Source organism: Dreissena polymorpha, chromosome 9, assembly GCF_020536995.1.
Source record: "Dreissena polymorpha isolate Duluth1 chromosome 9, UMN_Dpol_1.0, whole genome shotgun sequence".
Classification (NCBI taxonomy): domain Eukaryota; kingdom Metazoa; phylum Mollusca; class Bivalvia; order Myida; family Dreissenidae; genus Dreissena; species Dreissena polymorpha.
The window spans coordinates 26,066,413-26,087,245 of record NC_068363.1 but is presented as its reverse complement, the minus strand read 5'-3'; the positions used below and the strand labels follow the sequence as shown (position 1 = coordinate 26,087,245).

Here is a 20,833-nt window from a genome sequence, read left to right as displayed (position 1 = left end):
GTTATTTAAAGACCGCAGAGAACTAGTTGCACTAAAGGAAATGAGTAAAGGTAGGTCAAGGGTTCATAACTTAAATTATTTATCATATTGAAAATCTTATTCAACAAAAAAGTATCAGTGAGGTGGACTCTAAGCACACGCCAAAGTTATCCGGGAACTGTTTGTCCCAACAATCTCGGCTCAACGGAAACGTATTTTATTTTTATTTAATTGAAACGTGAGAACTACCTTTCCATGCAATTAGGCTATGAGATCAGAATTATTGATCAGGATGGGATATATTAAATAGTTGAGTCTATCATGAAATGTAACTATGCTAAAAAACTTAGTATAGCGTAACCTGTACATTAAGGTTGTAGTTTGTGATGTATTGGTTTGTTCCGAACGGAAGTAATTCGTTGGTCAACTTTCATAGAACATATTTAGAGGTGTTCACAGAAATCCTGTTAGTTTAATATCTTTCAATTCGAATCAGTTCATGATAACTAGAAGTCATTAAGGAACAGAAGGGTCGTGAGTAGCATATATTTAGACGTCTGTTTTCACTCCTATCTTCATAAACGTTTATAACTATATTCAGGGCTATTCATAGTCATCAAATCTCAAGCGTCAATGACTCTTGGGACCATATTTTTAAAAATTCATAATCAAAATTGTATGAGTCATACAAATAACACAGGAGTCAATGATCTTTGTACTTTAAGCAAATCAATGAGATATAACCGATTGCGATGTCTCCACATTTAATCCCATAAAAAATTCCGACATCCTTTAATTCTTTCATGTGCCATCTTCACCGAAGACGTGCGACAGACACGGCATTTTTCTATGCCGTCTCAAATAATCAATTATAACGCCTATGTTGTTATCATTCAATTAGCACAGCCACATGCAGCATCCAAATTTGTCACTTTGCCACAAGGTCAGTTATACTGGTTATATGGTTATTTTTAGCAACTCTGCATTTAGCGTGTAAAGTGACATTGTAGACAGTTCATATGCCAGCTGCCAGCATAACTTTCACGCATCTTTGAACGGAGCAAACATGACGTAAAATATGGTTGGGGGTATTTAGCTTTGATATACATTCTGACATATTGTGGAAGTATTTCTCAAAATGTGCTTTACAGTGTATTGTGGATATGAGTGTTATTATATATTGGATATTATTAAAACTGACGCAGGTGAGTCCATTCTGTTTTGGTGGGTTAAATACATGTCTTTTTTTGCAAACCTCTGATAAAAAATGCTATGATAAATAATGGAACGTTGATACACGCGTCATGGAACCAGCAGTGATTTAATTGGTCATTACTAGATTTCTCAATAGGCCAATCTCCGCCTACTGGGCAGACTTGTGCTTCAATGATTGGAAACAGGCAATAAGGGTTAGCGTCTACCAAAAGAGATACTCCATCCCAAGCCAATTACCGCTTAGTCTTAACAACTTAACTCAACTTGACGCAAGTTGGTATATTCCCCTGGGTCAAATGTGACGCATGACGTAATTTTCTCACGAGTCAAACAAGGGTCTTCTGTAATTTTCAAGCGTCAAAACGCGGGAGCTCGGGTCAAAAGAAAGCCTGTGTATTCATTTATTAATGGAAACAGTTACTTGCTTGTAACGATTATATGAGTTATCATTATTACCCAAAATGGTAAATTTTAAACATGACTCCGTCTGGCCAAATGGTATGGGCATGAGACTTTTATTTGAGAGACCAGGGTTTTATTTGCAACTTAGCCGGTCATAGGGTAGTGTTCTTGGGCAAGACAAACTTCCTTAGCCTTATACCCATTTGCAACCCTCCAATCATGAATTATTTAACTGTTCCTGCAATATAACTGTATTCATATTTCAAATGGTGTAAATGGCATTTTAAAACCAATTTTGAAAATTTGCTATTGTATGCACATGTTTTGTCATTTTTTCTGACACAAATGTGTTGCATGACATCCATATTCGTGAAATTGTTAAGTCTAAATATATTGATTGGTCATTTTGTTGACCAAGTATACAGAGATAAACAATGGAAAAATAAACTGTTTCAGCCTTGTTATCGGGTGCCAGTTTACCTATTTGGAAGCCATCGCCAGCCTAAAAAGCCAAGCAAACTACCAGTGGACAGACAGCACTTCCCACTATTCAGCAAAGTAATTGTCAGATTACTTATGGATTAGATAAGATTTATTTTATAGATATTTTACACTCTTCCTTTCTCATATAGAAAAACATGTATACCAACTATGAAAAAAGATGATTATACCCTTTGAATAACATATGAAAAGACTAAATACCATACCTTATTTGTTTGTGTGAATATGTATTATTAGGGTGCTGAGGTAGTTTGTATTGACTTTAGGGTGGTTACCACCAACCTGTCCTTTGCCAGCAAGTCAAAGTGATTCGCGTATTCCAGATCCCCACCAGTCAGTGGATGATGTGAGCGCTATTCAAGACCTTTTCGTAGCCATTCCTCAGATACTGTTGTTGGTTGAGTTGAAGATAAAAGTATGATTCTAATTGTAAATGTTGCATGAAAGCCTTCTACATGTTTTATCTACTGTTTTTATTAAGTTGGCAAGACACTTCAGAGCTCTAGCTAAAAAACACATGACATTTGTGTTCGAATTATCGCGTGTGTCAATGTATTATTCTGCCACGGCATGTGACTTGTTTTCTATACAAAAAGAAGGAAAACTACCGTGGGTTATCAGCCCGATATACCAACAGATATAAGTATGACGTCTGATTGTCTGCACACTGTTTATGAATAAAGACGACGTCATTTAATTTTGAATGTTGTGGTGACGTCGCGTTTTCGCGGAAAATTGGAGGACATTCTGTTAACATAATTCTCATTTATAACCGTTAAATCGGGGATAACTTATTAATGAAATCGTGTTAGAATCGAAATAATCTGCGTGTAAGGGTAGGTTATTGCGGTAATAACCAACGGTATGTCGTTCTGATGCTTGTTATCAAACCACTAGGGCTACGCCCTTATGATTTAATTTCTACGCATCGGAGCTCCATACCGTTGGTTATTACCGCAATAACCAACGGTTACCCGTCGATTATTTCTAATGTATATTGTGGTACCCAAACAGTTCGTGTCGAAAGAGATGTTTTTATTTATCCAATAGTGTTGTGATAATTGCCATAGATCATGAAATCTCTGTATATTGATTCCATCATGAGTGTTAGTGCGATATTAAAACTTTCATGAGAGTAATTTTGGTCACCAGTGCTCACGCTGCTGCCAGACATTATCGCCAATGGCGATTATTTTATCCAACTGGCTATTATTTCTTAAAATTGTCTAGAAAAAATGGCGATTATTTTATCCGCCTACAAAATAAATAAATATTGCCTCTAAATGTTGTCCGGCGAATGCGAAACGCCTGCAAATCGGGCCATCAAGCAGGAAAAATCGATAACGAGATTACCTGTGTACACACTCGACCCTGTGTATTGTCATACACGCGTCAATAACTTCTGCGACATTGTGGCCTAGAGCATTTTTCTCAATCAGTGTCCGACAGCAGTGATATATTTCGGAAAAAACGTCTTTAATCTCCCTGTGCTTTACCAATTATCGGTAACTGTTAGATCTTTGTTAATTTTTCGCCAATTATTATTTAATCGTCATTATTGAAAATCTCCGCTAATATTGTTGGCTGGTTTTGTTTTGCACGCCGTTTTTTCTGCAATTAGATTAGGTTGAACATTGCTTGATGAAATAATTATTTAATCGCCATCAACTAATTATCCCCGTAATTACCGCTGTTTGTCGTCTGCTTTAACATAATGATTCCAATTTTTAACCAGGTAACCTGGTTTTCCCAATTCAAAGGGACCCGGCATATGCCATGGTCAGCTAATTTTAACGAAACACGTGTTTGGAATTACACTAAGGTGGTGTATTTTAACTCACGCGCTGTGACGTTAATTGATGTAAACATGATCGGCATTGCGAAAGTGTTATTTTTGGAATAAATCATTTAAAATTGATATTGGCCTCTGCCTACAATATTGCGGCCGATGGCAAACGCCGTATTAAGAGATAAAGTAGTCGAACGATATGCACATTTTAGATTATGCATATTAATATTTAATATAATGCATATTTCATGTGCAAAACGCGTACAATTTTTCGGATTACCGTTTTTGGATACTGTATTTTTTTCGTCCATTATGATTTATTTTCGAAGTTCATAACAGCAAAAATAGAATGACGAATACACATGCGGTGATACGGAAGGTGTGGTTTATAATATTTCGAGTATTCACCAAAAATTGCAATTGGAAAAACTACAAAAAATAGTATAATTAGTGCTCTGGGTGGGTTGGGGCCTCTGCCCTTAATTCTTATGTGTATGTAACTGTAGCTGAGATCTGGTTTGTTAAGTCACACCCACAACATTGATTGTATTCTTTATTGTAAAGCCATGATAATATTTTATAAGAAAATGACACACTGATATTATGCTTGTTTTTAAGAATATATATATATATATATTATAACTTAAATCCAATAGATATACATTTAATAAAACATAGATAAAATGAGATTCATGGTTTTTTCTTTCTTTTTGCCTTCAGTACCGTTTTGCGGAAAAGTCCGCATATGTTTTGGCTATTTTTTTTTTAAGGAAAAAAAATATGGCTATTATTTTCTGAAGGCCAGAGTGAGCACTGGGTCACCCATAAGCATCAATAGGCGAGACAATTTCCCTTAGCTATGATAAGCCAATGAGTAACTTCACGGCGGTAGGAATGTAAATTGTTAACTGTAAATGTCACATATATAAGGAATTAGTTGGTTCAAGTTTTAGGGGTCAGACATGTTATATATTTTCCACTTTCATACCTCTGTTTTTGTTTGATGAAACTTTTCAGAGCTGATTCTCAGATAGGTAACAATATTCCAACATGAAATTTGGATATATTCTAATAGTCCAAAACCAAACCCCAACTTCCATGGTGCAACTGGTAGCATGCTCACTGTAAATGTGAAAGATCCAGGTTCAAATCCTGGTGGAAGTCATAGTTTGTGAGGATTATAATGCTGTCGGAGAATTTCACTTTGTCATAATCATATCTTGTTATTGTTAACCTTGTGAGTCAAAAGTCATAAAATATTATAACATTTCACATAAAATTGTTTACAAAACAAAAAAGCAAAGTCATAATGTAGATATTTTCTTGATTATATATGGAAATCTGGAATAGATCAAATTAAGAATAAACAAATAAAGAATAGCCATTTAAATTCCACGCCAAAATTCAGCCTTTTCAATTGTGGTAGCTCATTATGGGCTCATGAGTCATGGCGTTGGCGCTGGGAAAAACCCATCGGCCAATAAGATTGCCCCAACTGTTGCTGTCTATGCCATCGTCATGAATGCCAGGAATGAGAAGTTGCCAGCGTGGCACAGACTCACTACAGTTGTATCCATCAAAGGGCACTTGGTTGACTCGGTAAGCTCTAGAGTTTGCCCAAGCACATTTTCTAAAGACAGGGATTTATGTTGGGGTTAAACAAGCTGAAGACAGAAAACTTATTTAAAGGAATAAAAAATGGGGGATATTATATATGGGGCCTCATCATAGCAAAAAAATAAAGGAAAAGATGGCCCTAGTTTGGTTTTAACAACTGTAGGAATATGATCATTGAGGTTGGGAATTAAACTAAACTTGTCGTTAAAGTATTTTAACAGCGTGGTTCAAATTATGCATTTATGCAAATTCTGACCACAAAAATATTAACAGGACTTATTTTATATCTTTTCACAACAATCTTAAAATGTAATTACATAATATGCCTATGGATTTGTTTTGCCATTTGGAACCTGACCCAAAAATGAGGATTTATCCATTATTGTTATTATCTGTCCTGTTATTGAAAGCATTTGATTTTGTATACTATTCAAAATCATTAATATCTGCTGCATAAATCCATTAGCATTCTTAGGTTTTAAGATGAAAATAAAATGATAAAATGAACACTTTAAGTCATAAAGTGGCTTCTTCTAATTAGTTTCTCTTACTGTTAATATTTCAACAGAACATCATTCACTGGACAGACACAACAAGGACATCCACATGTTTGCCTCAAATATCATCTTCAGTAGGGTAGGTAATGTTTGAGCTAATGGTTAAAATTACACCCCTTCTTGTCAAGCTTGATTGGTGATGTTAACAATAGCATCACTAAACTGTTGATGTTATGATCTGTTAACAATATACTGAGTAAATAGTAGAAATGCATTTTTGTTCACATTGATGGTATCAGAAGCTTTCCACTCTATTAAACATGTGTACAGGTGAACATTGTTCATTAGTTAAAATGAATGAATGTATACAACAGTTATTCTTTCTAAAAAAAATATCATGATTCTGATTTACTTAATCAAAATGCCAAATACAGCAAATTAAATTTATACAGAAAAAAACACTCAATTAAAAGGTGTTCAAAAATGTTATTAATCAAAAACATGTGTACGTCTATTTGTATTTCAGATTGCACAAGTAGGATCATTCAGCACTAGTTTCACCATGCCATCACTTGGAACACTTTCTCCAGAGAAGTTCTTTCCCAATGGTCACCACAGAGACACTTTGACAAACACCTACTGTGTATTGTTAGGTAAAATTCAAATTATTTGAGTGCTGGTATTGTTTGACGTGTGGAGTGTTTTTTAACCAGGTTTTCCGAAGGAAAAAACTGGTTATTAGATTGGCGAATGCGGGCGGGCTGGCTGGCTGGCGGGCGGGCTGGCTGGCGGGCGGGCGGAACAAGATTGTCCGGGCCATAACTATGTCGTTCATTGTCAGATTTTAAAATCATTTGGCGCATTTGTTCACCATCATTGGGCGGTGTGTCGCACGAAAGAATCACGTCAATATCATTGGACGGTGTGTCGCGCGAAAAAATTACGTCGATATCTCTAAGGTCAAGGTCACACTTTGAGTTCAAAGGTCAAAAATGGCCATAAATGAGCTTGTCCTAGCCATAACTATGTCATTCATTGTGAGATTTTAAAATCATTTGGCACATTTGTTCACCATCATGGGACGGTGTGTCGCACGAAAGAATCACGTCAATATCTCCAATGTCAAGGTCTCCACGACTAAAAAAATAATTTTTTTTAAAAACAAACTTACAAAGGGGGTTAATTTTATTTGTTCATTTCAAAAGTTCAGTTTGAGTTTTCTCCCTTTTTCAGATTTTTTTTTCACAATGAAAACCTGGTTTTGTGACAATTTTGTCCCTTGTTTATTTATTGTCTATGGTTGAGCATGAATCTATCTATCAGCTAAAAAATTCTTGTACAGGCACTATAATTTAATAAAATACTCTTAAAACATATAGTCTTTATATTGAGTAGACTGGGCTTTTGTTAAAGGAAGTTTGGGAGTAATTTACTCCCAGTTTTGTTCATAAAAACTTTCAAAATTGCATCCCAGGAAGTCTCAAAACTTCCCAAATCCAACACTTCAAAGTGGAAAATACAGAGACTTCCAGATTTCAAAAGTTAACGGAAACCCCGGATATCATAACATGTACACTTTCCTTCTGTTAAGCTGCTTAAGCATGTTTTTTCCTTAAATCTGTTGTTATTACTGTATAATCATTAAAGTAGTACACTGAAGAATGCTAGATAAACAAGTAATACAAAATAGCAAGAATTGTTATGTATAGAAAATAGTTGTGACTACTGAATTTATTGTTTATTATGTTGTTTTACTCGAGGAAGAATACTGGCGGAGTTTAAAGACTTCTCCTGGCTTCAAAAAGTGCTCCCAGCCCACATCTATCATCCTTACCAAACTGAGATGAGGCAAAAATCTGAAGTTTTTCAGCTACCAATCATCCTTTAGAATGAGGCCAAGCATGAGGATTGTATAGATATATTGGACCAGTATCAACAGGTCCTTGGTGATGTTTACATGAAGGCATTTGGTATGTATATGTTATGTGGCATGTAAATATGTTTGCTTTCTGTTATGAATTTGGGATTTTTGTTCTGCATTCATATCTGCCCATTCTAATCAATACACTCAGACTGAACATAATTCCTGGTGTTTACCAAATGTGCTTGTGCAAAATGTACTTTTGTTGTCAATAGATTCTAAATAATATAATACATAAACCAAATGTGCTCGTGCAAAATGTACTTTTGTTGTCAATAGATTCTAAATAATATAATACATAAACCAAATGTGCTTGTGCAAAATGTACTTTTGTTGTCAATAGATTCTAAATAATATAATGCATAAAGATAATAATTTCCAAATGCTGAAAAGTAAACAGGGCTATTATAAGAACTTTCTAGACGCACAAGTACCATTGGAGTCTATATAGATTAGAATGGGTTTGTGTATGTACACCATGCATTGCTAGTCATTTACCGATAGCCAATATGTAAGTTTGTCAATCTATTTATTTGTTTAATACTTGTTCAGAAGACATAGTACATTAAACAGTTAATACAGTGAAGTATTGTCAAATAAAAATCGTTTTGAAGTACAGTTGAAATTTACCTAGGCTAGTATCTTCCATCTACTTGATCATCAAGAAAATGAATATTGAATAAAAAGCTGCTGTTCATTTTTGCTATTCCAATTTTCCCTGTCCTATGCAAATGTAAGATGCTGATAATGAAACAAACTTATTTTTTCCAAGAAATCTTTAAGCATTACTGAACATGCAAAATAAATTTATTTAGATTATTTTTGACTTTCGTTTTTTCTATTTATTCAATATATTGTTTGTTCTCAGCATGCATGTTGCTATTTGTTATTATTTTCTTGTTGTTATTACTATAATGCAAGTAGTTGTGTTTTTGTGGCATGATGTAACCTTCTTTTGCCTTGCTTGAGCCAAGTTGTTTTTTTAAGTCATCTGCAGTATATAGTGAAGTGAAAGGCAATTTATTTTAAATGTATAAATTTCATGCAACTGATGCATATAGCATTCCCATAAATCAAAGTTATGTACAATGATAGATCTTGCCACATCAAATACATCTGTGCACATAAATCTTACAGTTTGATGTTATTGTTCAAGTTTGTTATTGTGTCTGTTTGACCTTCCAGTTACTGAGGGTTTTACAGACAGTTAGGATACAGGTATTATACAATGTACCCACTTTGATAGAATCTTATTTACTGCCAACGTCAGTATACTAGTAAATGACAGCAAATTAATATATTCAGCACATTATTTTATAATTTATTATATTCATTTGTGTGCGTTAATCAGGTTTACATCAGTAAGTAGCAGTTGAAATGCTACAAACTAAATTTCAATTAACATTTTAATGATAAATAAAAAATTATTTGCATGTAGAGAAAAATTAACTTCAGGGTCAAGCATCACAAACTTTCCTTTAAACAGGATCCACTGACCTTCTTCGGTCCTATAAAGTCCCTGTTGGTGGTGATCAATTAACTCGTGAGCGTCTAGAGGAAGCGAAACACCTTCGTTCCTTAGCTACCTAACCAGAAAAGTGGTTTGAAGATCTCCACCCTTTCAAAATAGAGCTCTGGCACATCAAGCAGGACTTCTTGGAGGTACTTATCGACCTTGTTCCTGTAAAATTGTTTAGCTTACCAGAGTACAAAGTGCTCATGGTGAGCTTTTGACCAAGTTTTGTAGGTCATTGATCACCATGCGTCTACATTTTCATGTCAACATTAGCGCCTAAACTGCTAGCCAAACAGTGCTTTACCTTCGAAGGAATGTTGATTGAGTCAACTTCCTCAAATAAAGATCTTTCAAAATTGTTTTAAGAGTTGCATTCCATGCATAACTGTGATTGCTAAGGCATCTTTAAGTGAAAACTGAAACATATTCTAAAAAAAACACTGTTGATTTTTTAGCCTGTACTCACCTGTTGGGTGAGTGATATAGAGCTATCATAGCCATTTGTTTATGTTATATTTTAAATTAATAAACCTTTCTGAAATAGTTGGTGTGCATGTTTGAAAATACAAGAACACATTTCATAAGGGAAGTAAACTCTTTAAATATTGCCAAAGTTGTGCACCCTTTTTTTCTTAATTTTATTGTTTGATTGTTTTTATTCACAAGTCCAAAATAAAAAAAACTTTTATCAAATTTATGGATTTTACTAATGTCTAAGATATCCAACACTTACACAAGTGGGCCATACTCTTTGTGGAGGATAGTTTGTTTTTAAACTGCTAGTTTATAACAGAAACTTTCATACAATTTTCGAATAGTAATACAAGTATAAAATATATTACATTGTCATGTTTTTTTAGAAATGCTTTAAAGAGCTGTTCAGTTCCAAAACTCTGAGACAAACTGGAACCCTATACCATTACAAGGGCAAGTTGCAAAGGAGCGATGTAAATGGAAAGGTTAATGGCGCCTTTAAAGCGCATCACGATTTCCTGTCGCTGGCAGGTAAACAGATGGTGAAGGTGCAGCTGATGGAGTTCTTTGGCATGGAGAGCCCTGATTCCAGTTGCACCCGAAATGTTATTCAGCTGGTGAAGTCAAAATCCGAAAACTATGAATCACTGTTAAATTCATTGCGACAGTTCCTTGACCACTTTGGCTATCTAGACTATGTACATGAGACTGATGGTGTGGTGTCCAATGACACAGATGATACTGTGTATACTGAGAGGTGGAGCTGCAGGAAATATTGAAAGTGATCTTGTACAAGAAAACTCTGTAAGAAACCAAAAGGATTTAATCAGGGCTTTGGGTGCAAATAAGGCGGAAAAAGCAATTCAAAGAAGTTGCAGAGCCGCAGACACTGTGTCCGACATTGTCGAGAAAATAGAGATTTCCACATCAGTAAGGAAAGTTTCTAGTAGGCATCAAACGCCAGCCAGAATAAAAGATAAGGAAGTGATTGCCAATTCTTTGAGGGACTTGCGACCGTTTTCTAAAACAATAGGAAGAGTGTGTCAAGGCATACCAAATGTCCTATGTTCATCAGTCAGAAAAATTAACTCTGTTGATCTTAAGTACAGGATCAAGCAAGTAGTAGACAGGCTGTATTATGGAAATACTATCAATTTTGACCATGAATCGTCTGAGGAGGACTGCTAGGGTGTGTTACATGGAGTGACGTAATAAGTGTGCCCTACAATTTTAAACCTCAGTCCTGTATATTAGTTGATTTGAAACTAAGAGTTTTGAAATTGTTTGTTATGGACATCTTATTAACCACAATGCAAGCAAAAAATGCATAAAAATTGAAAAAAAACCATCATTTTCATAACATTTATATGACATATATTCTGCATTGGGATAGCTGGTTGTTGTGCTCAAGTTTTGACAGTACTTTATGCAACGTTCAGTTTGCATTCCATTTGAATCAAGATATTCTGAATATAGACATTAAACAAAGTGTTTCTTTATAAACGACAGTTTTCAGAAGAAATACTTTTTACGTTTAAATGTGCGGAGTATTTTGTTTATTGGGACTACATGTATAATTCTAACTGAACTACATTAATGTTTGCCTAGCAAGAACAAATATGCATAACAAAATACCATACCAATAACATGTAATTTAATATCATGGTACATTCACATCACCTGTGCTTTTAATCAACTACTCATTGCAAGAACACATGTTTATGTAGAACACAAATATGTACTGTCTGTACACTAAAGACTTACAGTTTATATACATTTACCAACAGGTTTGTCATGTGATTTTTTTAAATTCAGTATTTGTTTTAGGTCAGCTCTGGATTATTTTCCAGTGCAAAACAAGACATAAAATATGTTGTCTACCGAATGTTATAACATGTGTAACTGGCATTTTGTAAATTGTTCAGGAGTACATATTTTCCAAAATACATAAAGAGCACATATTTAACTTTTTTGCATTCAAAATATCTCACCGTTAAAATTATGGTAAATGTTTCTGTCTTAATTATTAATTGTTTGCCAAAATACATCTCAATTTGGATGTTTTGTTTACAATACTTATCAGAAATTGATATACAGAAAAAATTTATTATTATAATTAAACAGTTTTTTGCTCCACCTGAAAATGTTACAAAATGTAATTTACAGTTTTTTTACATTCAGAAGACAACATGGGTTTGATGGTATCAATTTGGAAAATATAGTAAAAACATTTTTACCAAAGAGGTTGTCCTAATATTTAAATAGTTGATGTATGTGATTGTCACCTACACAATATAAAGAAGTGAAACTTCAGCTGCTGGAGCAGTATTGAATTTTCATTAAAAACAATTAGTTGGTCCTTTATTTAAGGCAAGTGACCGATTGCCCAAACAGTACAAAACAGCACAATACAGCACAATACAAACCAACATAAACACAAAATATGAATAAAGCTGGGGTCACCGCCTTGGAACGGTCAATGCAAAGCATTGGGGGTTTAAACCTGGTTATAGAGCGCTCAACCTCACACTTGGCCCAGCAATATTCATAATACATTCAAGTGTAAATAAAATTTAACGTCATAGCATTGTAACTCAAATTAAACAATAATAAAAGGGAATTAAAACGCATTCAATTTAATTACTATTTAATTACTCAATTGTATTGAAGATACAAGAGTAACAGAATTACAACTTTTTGACGAACGATCAAATAAAACTATTAACAATTGTCAACTACATTCCTTCTTTATAGAAAAGATTTGAGAATGTAGAATCATAGAGTTAATATCTCAGATAATCATCGCGCAAATACAGGAAGAAGCAGCAATAATGGGTGTAAAAATTCCATATTACATAGCTTGGTTGTTTATGTGATTGCTAAACAAATTAAAAATAATTAAATCAAACAAGAAACGCCTATCAGAGAGAAAATATAAATAAAATGGAACGTTATAAACCCAATGACCTATGCAGCACAAAAATGGAAAAAAAAAGTAAAAATGTATTAAACATGTCATTTTTCATGCAATTCAGTAGATGATGTGACATGCTTTTCAAGTTTGACATACTTAAATACAATTTAGATTTATGTCAGATGTTCATTTTAAAATGTGTTAATGTAGAATTCACAATTTTGAGATCAGTAGATTGTTTCTCCACTTTGAGATGTAAACAGACATAATTGAACAGCAATACAGATTAGTGATACAATACAAGCTGCATTAATAGAATGGGGTGTAATGTTTTTCAGAATAAAAAAAAAGTGGATTGCAATAACAATACTGATAAAAATGTACAGAAATAAACATTTTTTGAGGCAAGTTGTCTATGGTTTGATTTGTCTTGTGTGTGTATTTGATGGTTTAAAAATGGATTTAAAAAATATAGCACACATTATTAACTCTGAAATGACCTGTCAAATTTCAAACCAAACACCAACCTGTTGTATCGGGCACATAAAAAATGAAATTGTTATTACAATTCAAACATTGTTATCAAATGCTCCAGCTTTGTCTAATTTTGAAATGTCTTCATTCAGGCAAAATGAGCAACAATTTTCATTTGCAATTCCTGGAGATTTTGATAATCCAAATGGTTTTAACAACAATTCCCTTAGGCATGTTTCCTCATTATTGCAATACTGCACTATGTCTTCTTGAATTCCAGGAATATTTTTGGCAATGTCTCTTTTGTTGTAATGAAGAATTGCAGAACTGTTTTGTCCCCTTCGACCTGCTCTCCCTATCTCCTGGAGGTACTGGGACAAGGTACGAGGTGGTCTTGCATGAATGATCCTCATCACACTTGGGGGATCAAACCCCATGCCAGCAACTGATGATGTTAAAATCAGTCTTATTCGGGGATATTCCATTTGTAGCTCCTCTACTGTTGTTTTAAGAACAACTTTGTCTTGTCTGGAAAACAACACTGCATAGCAAGACGTTTTAATATCACCATCTCCAAACAAATGCTTAAGATATGCTGCTGCCTGGCTTATATAGCACACAGGCATGAAAAGCATTGTAACAGGATAATTGTAGGGGTCTTTCTTAAGGTCATCACATTCTGTTTTGAAAATTGATTCATAAATTTCATTAGTGTCACCAATTTTCGACTTGTGAAGTTTTTTCAGAAATATATTCGTACGGTCAGGGCTTTCTTGGACTGTCACAGGGTTGTTGAGACCCAATATGTTTGGCAGCTCCTTCATCAGACTGGTTGGTAATGTCCCACTTAATGCCATAAATGGGACATCATTAAACACCGCAGGAAGAGTCTTCAGCTTTTGAAAGGCTGTCCTGAATTCCTCTCCCCTAATAATGAAAGAAGATTTTAACAACAAAAGTCGCAATATTATAACTATACAGGAGTTCTCTTTTACATTTTTAGAACCATTAATATCAGTAGGGTGCTTTGAAGATTATAAAGAGAAAATATGATGAACATCATTTTATATACATGTATTAAGTGATGATAAGGCAAAGACTTAAATAAACCTAAATGCGTCAGTGAAGTTTCCATTTTTAATGGCAATCTAGAATTTTTGGTAGTCTACTTCTTCTGTGATCATTAACTTGTACAAGCACTCACAGCTCAAGCACAAAACATTTTACATGAAGTTGACTGAATCCATATAAAATGGTGTACATATATAATTAAACATGTATACCTACATCACAACGGTTAATATTTAGCTATTGAAATTGTCTTTGTGCATAAATAATGAAAGGGAAAAAAATACCAATAAGAATCATTCTTTGAAGAAATGTATTGATTTGATCAATACATTAATGATCAAAATATACTTATGTTAAACAAATGCCCTGCAAAAGAATTTTATCCTCCAAATAACACATGTGTAAATTATGGCCTTTGCTGGGAGTTGAACCCAGATTTCTTCCCACAGAGCAGTGAAAGTGTTCTTACATTGAACTACAAAGGCTAATAAATTGCATATGAAATTAAGAGGATATATGTCTTGACTGTTCTATGGGGCCCATTTTCCCTACTCACTTACTGCTGTTTTTGATTTTGTATGTGAATACATGTGAAATCCTGTATAAACAGTATTTTTGTGTGAGTTCTTGTTTACGCCTCATAAGATTTAGTTTAAAGAGTAAATGTATGTAAAAATTAATGCATTAATTTATGTTCTGATAAGTATGAGTACTCCTCTTAAATATAATTACAGTCAATATGTATTTCCTGATGTAAATTATTTATTGATACATGTACTCAGTGTGCGAAATTCGCACTAGCTTGAAGGGTTTTGGCTAGTGAAAATCCTTTCGAGGTAGTGGGAATTTAAAAATGTATATAGTCGGGCCAGTAAGAAATTTAACTTTTCTATACATGTGTAAAAGAATTTGGGATATTACTTTAAAATTTGAATTTCGCACACTGCTTGTACTACTTATGTTTATATTATTTTAAACGTTTTGTTACCTTGGTTAATCATAATTTCAAGTGCTTGTTAAAATAATGTATATATGTCTGTTAATGTTATTATCAAATTGCATGTATTAAAATCTGTCCACATGGGAAATTGGCCTTCTAAAAATGCTGTTAATAAAATCTTGAATCTTACTTAGTTACTTACCATTATTTTACAATGTGACATTCATCTATCACTACCCCTTTTACATGATCAATGAATTGTCTTTTGCTCAGCAAGTCTTTTCCACTGACTGTGTTAAGAAGTGCTTCAGGATGAGCAAACACAATTGCGAATTCTCCTTCTGCAATATTCTGGATCATATCTTTCTCCATAAGCTGTAAATAAATATACCAATAGTTGCTAACTTACAGGTTATATGATGTGAATAATAACTCTTCTTTCACTCTTGGTAAAGTCAGAATGGAAGTAATATGGTACTACGTTTACTGGTATAATTATCGATTATTATATATATATTATATTTCTTGAATAATAATATGGTATATATACGGACCATAAATACAATTACAATGACTTTATATCAGTACAGCAAAGCATATACATGTTATATAAATATCTACCATTTATTCTAAAATATCATTTATTAAAGCAGTATTAAAAATAAATTTGAAATACGTCATACAATGAATTAAGGTTAGTAAGTGTAACATGTACTTATTAACAATTATTGCTGGATCTACTAAAAAGTGTTAAATTTCCCCCCATTTAAAATCAATATTATATGAATTAAGGTTAGTAAGTGTAATGAAGTAAATACTGGTAGTACTAACCTAAAATAAAGATGTCTCTTGTTCCAAGATCCCTCAGGACAGGTTTGGAGACACAAATACACAAGATGAACACAGATACAAAAGTAGACGTCCGTCCAGATGTAAAGCTACAGTATGACTGTCGATTATCTGCATTGGTTTCCGGTCAATCAATTAGCCTCCGCCGTACTGTTCCGGTTACACACCAGTTAATTTACCACACTCCCCCCCCATTTTATCCAACAGGGAAGAGACATAGGGTCCTTTTGCAGTTCAGTAAATCTTCAATTTTAACACTTGCCGGCGAATGATCCCACAGCCCTTGTACTGGTTCGTCTTTAGTCTGGCGATTCGCTCTATAAGTTCCCTCTCATGTGCCCTTGTCATATCCACGTGAGAGCTATTGACGAACACTTGATGATGCTAGGCTCCCAGCCTAGGGACCCTTATAACTCCAGTATTAGAAACTCCAATCAAGGTCGGAGCCCCCCTTCCCCGGAGCCTTTTCCTCCGTTTCCGAGTCGCTGGAAACAGGAATGACTTCAGCCTTAATTGGCCGAACATCTTTACACTGCTCCACTTCATCCGCTGAAGTGCTCTCCACCGAAACAGTTGGCGAGACCCAAGATGCCATAGCTTCTGGTAAGGCAGGAAATCCAAACAGAAGACCCGAGAAAGTACTCAGTCGTCCAGCTGGCCATTGTACATGACTACCTATAGGAGCCTTCTCAACTTCCAGCTTTCGCCGAACGCCATTCTTCCTAATGACCCCATGCTATTTCTCCTCCTCTTCCCTTCATCTTTGGTTTTGAACCCATATTGTGAGTACAAATAGGGATAACAACGTATGAAGGAATTTTTGTCCTCCAATTGCTTCGGATGTAACTTGAGAACATGAACACAATTATGTCGGATAAACCCTGTTGAAAAGTCATGTCGTAACCAGCGGTCTCCGGTCATTTTCAGCTTGCATTAAACCTCAAGTTTGGAGGAAGATGACATTCTCAGCAGCCGCACAGGGTAGTTTTAAGAATCTTGATTTCTAACACCTGCAGCAAGACAAATGCAGGCTTAAACAGACAAATGGTGGGATTGATACCTCCAGCCTTTCACCGGAGTAATAATCCTGAACATATATAAATGTACGTTAAGTCGTTATATAGAAATTATGTAGCCTCCAAATAAATCCGGAGTGTAAAACGTACGAACATCACTAGTGTCTTCTCTGTGATAATCCTTATTTAAGATCTTATTGCCAGATTCATATTGTTCTTAATCAAATAATATTTAAACAACACTCAGCCCGTGTCCCGAATGAAGTTGTACATCAATAATCTCGTGTTTATGCAATTTACAGACAGACATGTATCGGTGTACATTTCCAAAAGAATTAGTGTCTTTTCTCAGCCTTTCAGAATAGTACTGGTACTAGTTAAACATGGAACCAAAGTGCCTTAAGAACCATATGTGGTTTTGAAGTATGTTTTACAAAATTGCCCTGAAACATGATCAAAACTGTAAAATTCAATACATCAACTATTTTATTGTGTCGAGTTAGACATTTTTATTCTTGAATTGGGCAAATTTGCATCCTAATTGTATTGCCCAAGATGAATTTCTGGAGTACCCAGTACCCATTTAAATGAGAAAACACACCACAGCATAATAAGAAACTAATCAGAATATCTTAGCAAACATCAGCAATTAAAACACACGTGCATGTAACTTGCATGTGGCTTATTAGAAATCAATCAAGCAATGAAAAAAGCATGTTTTAACTGAAATTAATTAGTGCATATTCAGTAGTCAGATCAGTTTCTAATGTAACAATGGCTTTGTTATAATATTCCATAATAGATCAAGGAGCATTAAAGGCTATAAAACTCTGAATTCTTAACATACTGCTTCAACTACAGATTTTACATTACATGTATATTATAATTAAAACCACGTTTCATGTTACATTGTGCAATAATGGAGAGCATATATAATCCACTAAACATCAACATTAATATTTTATCAAGTCAAATGGCACCAGTACTTCCTTGAAAATATGTGAAGTAATTTCAAGACTGGGTAATCTATAAGAAATCCATTATTACTGAAATGGTTAAAAGGTGTACACAAAGTATGAACAATTGCTATATAATTCAGCATGTGCCAAAGTTGTACAAAGTATAATGAAGATTAATAATAAACAATTTGTTGTAGAAAGCCAATTATAATTTCTGTAACTGATAATAATTCTTAAGAGTTCTCCTAATCACATTAAATATTAACAAGTTATTTCGAAATATATAAAAGCATTTACTCCAAATATTCCTTTTATCAACAGATTAAACATTATGATCTTGATACAGTAGTCATAGTTAAGACAATACTTCACACAAATCAACTAAAGGAAGAATACATGGTATTTTAAAACAGGTTATTTTACAAGTGCATATCATAAACTTAAATGTACTGTCTAACAGAATTATCTACTAGCTAATTGACACACTTTTTATATTCTCCAGCAACAGAGCCAGATTCAGACATTCTAAAACCAATAACCACTAAAACTAAATTTTCAAGCACATGAGCGAGTTACGTCTTACAACAATTCGGACACTTATACTTCTTTATTCTCACACCTTCTTCCTCACTCACATTCACACATCTCCCGTGAAACCACTCATCACACCGATCGCACTCGATCATAAAACTGTCATCTGGCTGTCTACACACACAATAGGTTACATCACTGTCAACAGCTAAGTGTCCAGTCGGTCGGTCAATTTCCTGACTTGGGAGATAAGTTACCTGACAGATTTTCAAACGATCACGCTTCCTTGTTTTGACCACATTCTTATGCAAGAAAATAACTAAATAAAATAATATTAAGATACAACACAGCTTTTTTCCGTTTCTTGTTCTATGTGTGTGACATTTAAGTGACATGTATTTAATGTTTTTGATATCCGTCACATTGTTGACTGATTGCGATCATTTCACAATGCAGAGCATGAAAGACGGCTAAAGTGTGAATTCTGTAAGTATGCATGTATAGATAAGAAGATAATTATTAGCCGTGTCACCATCCCCGGTCCGTTCTATTTAACCAATAGTTTGTATTATTTCACTTTCTAGTGTGCGATATCCAGCATATTGACCGGATCACCCATGAATAGTTGGTATTATTTCGCTTTCTAGTGTGAAGTATCCAGCATATTGACCGGATCACCCATGGATAGTTTGTATTATTTCGCCTTCTAGTGTGAAATATCCAGCATATAGACCGGATCACCCACCTTGTTTATAACCTCCTTCGTATTGACTATACCCGGATCCCATATTTCCCTAGTCTTGCCATGTCCTTTATTCCATGTTTTTGTTAAGAGGATCACATCATCTACGTCCTCCAAATCAAGATCCAGGTGATACTTGTTACACTCACCCACGATGGTTTCCCTGGCCAAAACATCATGATTGCCATTCTTTGCACCTGCCCTATGATTAACCATCTTTGTCCTGAACTCCATGCTACTTTGCTCCAGCTCTTGCTCTTTGAGAAAGAGGTCTGCTCTGGGAGTGTTCAGTGTGATGATGAGTTTGTCCAGCTGCACTTGCCCCCCTACCGGAGCCTTCTGTAACTCAGTGGCCGGACTGGCTGACTCACTGACCCTCGCTTGGTCTCCACTAGCAGCCTTTATCTGAGCCTTGTATCCACTGACTACCTCCTGATGATCTGCTACATGTTCTTCAGCCTTCTCCTGCGCACTGGTCTGAGGCTGAGTCTGCATCTCAGCTTCATCTTTCTCATAATACGCAGCCAACTGGGCAAGACTAGCGTCTGACATGTGACCAGCTTCACCTACCGGTCTCTCGTATTCCTCCGTCTGTCTATCGGCCTCAACCTGCATCTGATGGACCAACATATCCAACTCACTTCTATCCAGAATAGTGTGGTTGTGTTGTTCATTCATCTTTCTGAATTTTTCCTCACTTTGTGCCAGTCTCGTTTGCAGTTGGTTATTTTCTCGTTCCCTATTCTGGAAGTCATTGCCCTGCTTCTGCAGGTTCTCTTTCTCCACTTTCATTTTGTTCTCCGTCAGTCTCGACTTCCTCTTAGCAATGGCCTCTGACTTCTCTGCTTTCAAACTCTTGAAGATTGCACGAGCTTTCGCCAACTGATTTACTCGGGCTTTCTCCAACTGATTTGTTGAAGCTTTCTTCAACCGTTCAATGCATTTCTTCAGCTGCATGTTTTCGTGACCAAGTGATTGTGCCTCTGACCTTGACCTTAAGATTTTTTCATCTTTTCTCTCCATCTCCTCATGCACTTGCTGCTTCATCTCTGCAATAGCTATCTGTCTGTCTTTCTTTAACTGTTCTATCATCTCCCGTGCCTTTCGTACCTGCTGCTGTAATTTACTCTCGATGGAACTCTGCAGTTTTTGAAACTGGGCTTGCAGTTCCCTCAATTCTCGCTCAATGCATGCTTTATCGGTGAGCATAGCCGCTTGCTGTTCTTTGCTCTCTTTCAGGAGTTTTATAATCTCTACTTTGTCCTCTATTTCCTGGTTGACTTTCACCACCAGGTCTGTCTTTGCATGCTGTTCCATGGCTATCTGTTTTTTCATCTCAGACATACGTCGGGAAGCGTGGTCTTGACACTGAATCATCGTCGACTTTAACTTATCTCGTTCTTGTACCACTTTTTGTATACGGCCA

General features: G+C 35.1%; 1 protein-coding gene and 1 long non-coding RNA gene across 2 annotated transcripts in view; one reads left to right on the top strand and one right to left on the bottom strand.

The window, feature by feature from the left end:
• Positions 1-20,833, bottom strand: part of LOC127843709 (endonuclease/exonuclease/phosphatase family domain-containing protein 1-like) — a 560,124-nt gene that overhangs the window by 39,297 nt on the left and 499,994 nt on the right. The window lies entirely within an intron of this gene.
• On the top strand, positions 7,655-11,250 carry LOC127843722 (uncharacterized). Its single transcript, XR_008032302.1, has 4 exons — positions 7,655-7,970; positions 9,107-9,139; positions 9,408-9,583; positions 10,298-11,250. It is a non-coding gene; the product is annotated as an uncharacterized LOC127843722 (long non-coding RNA).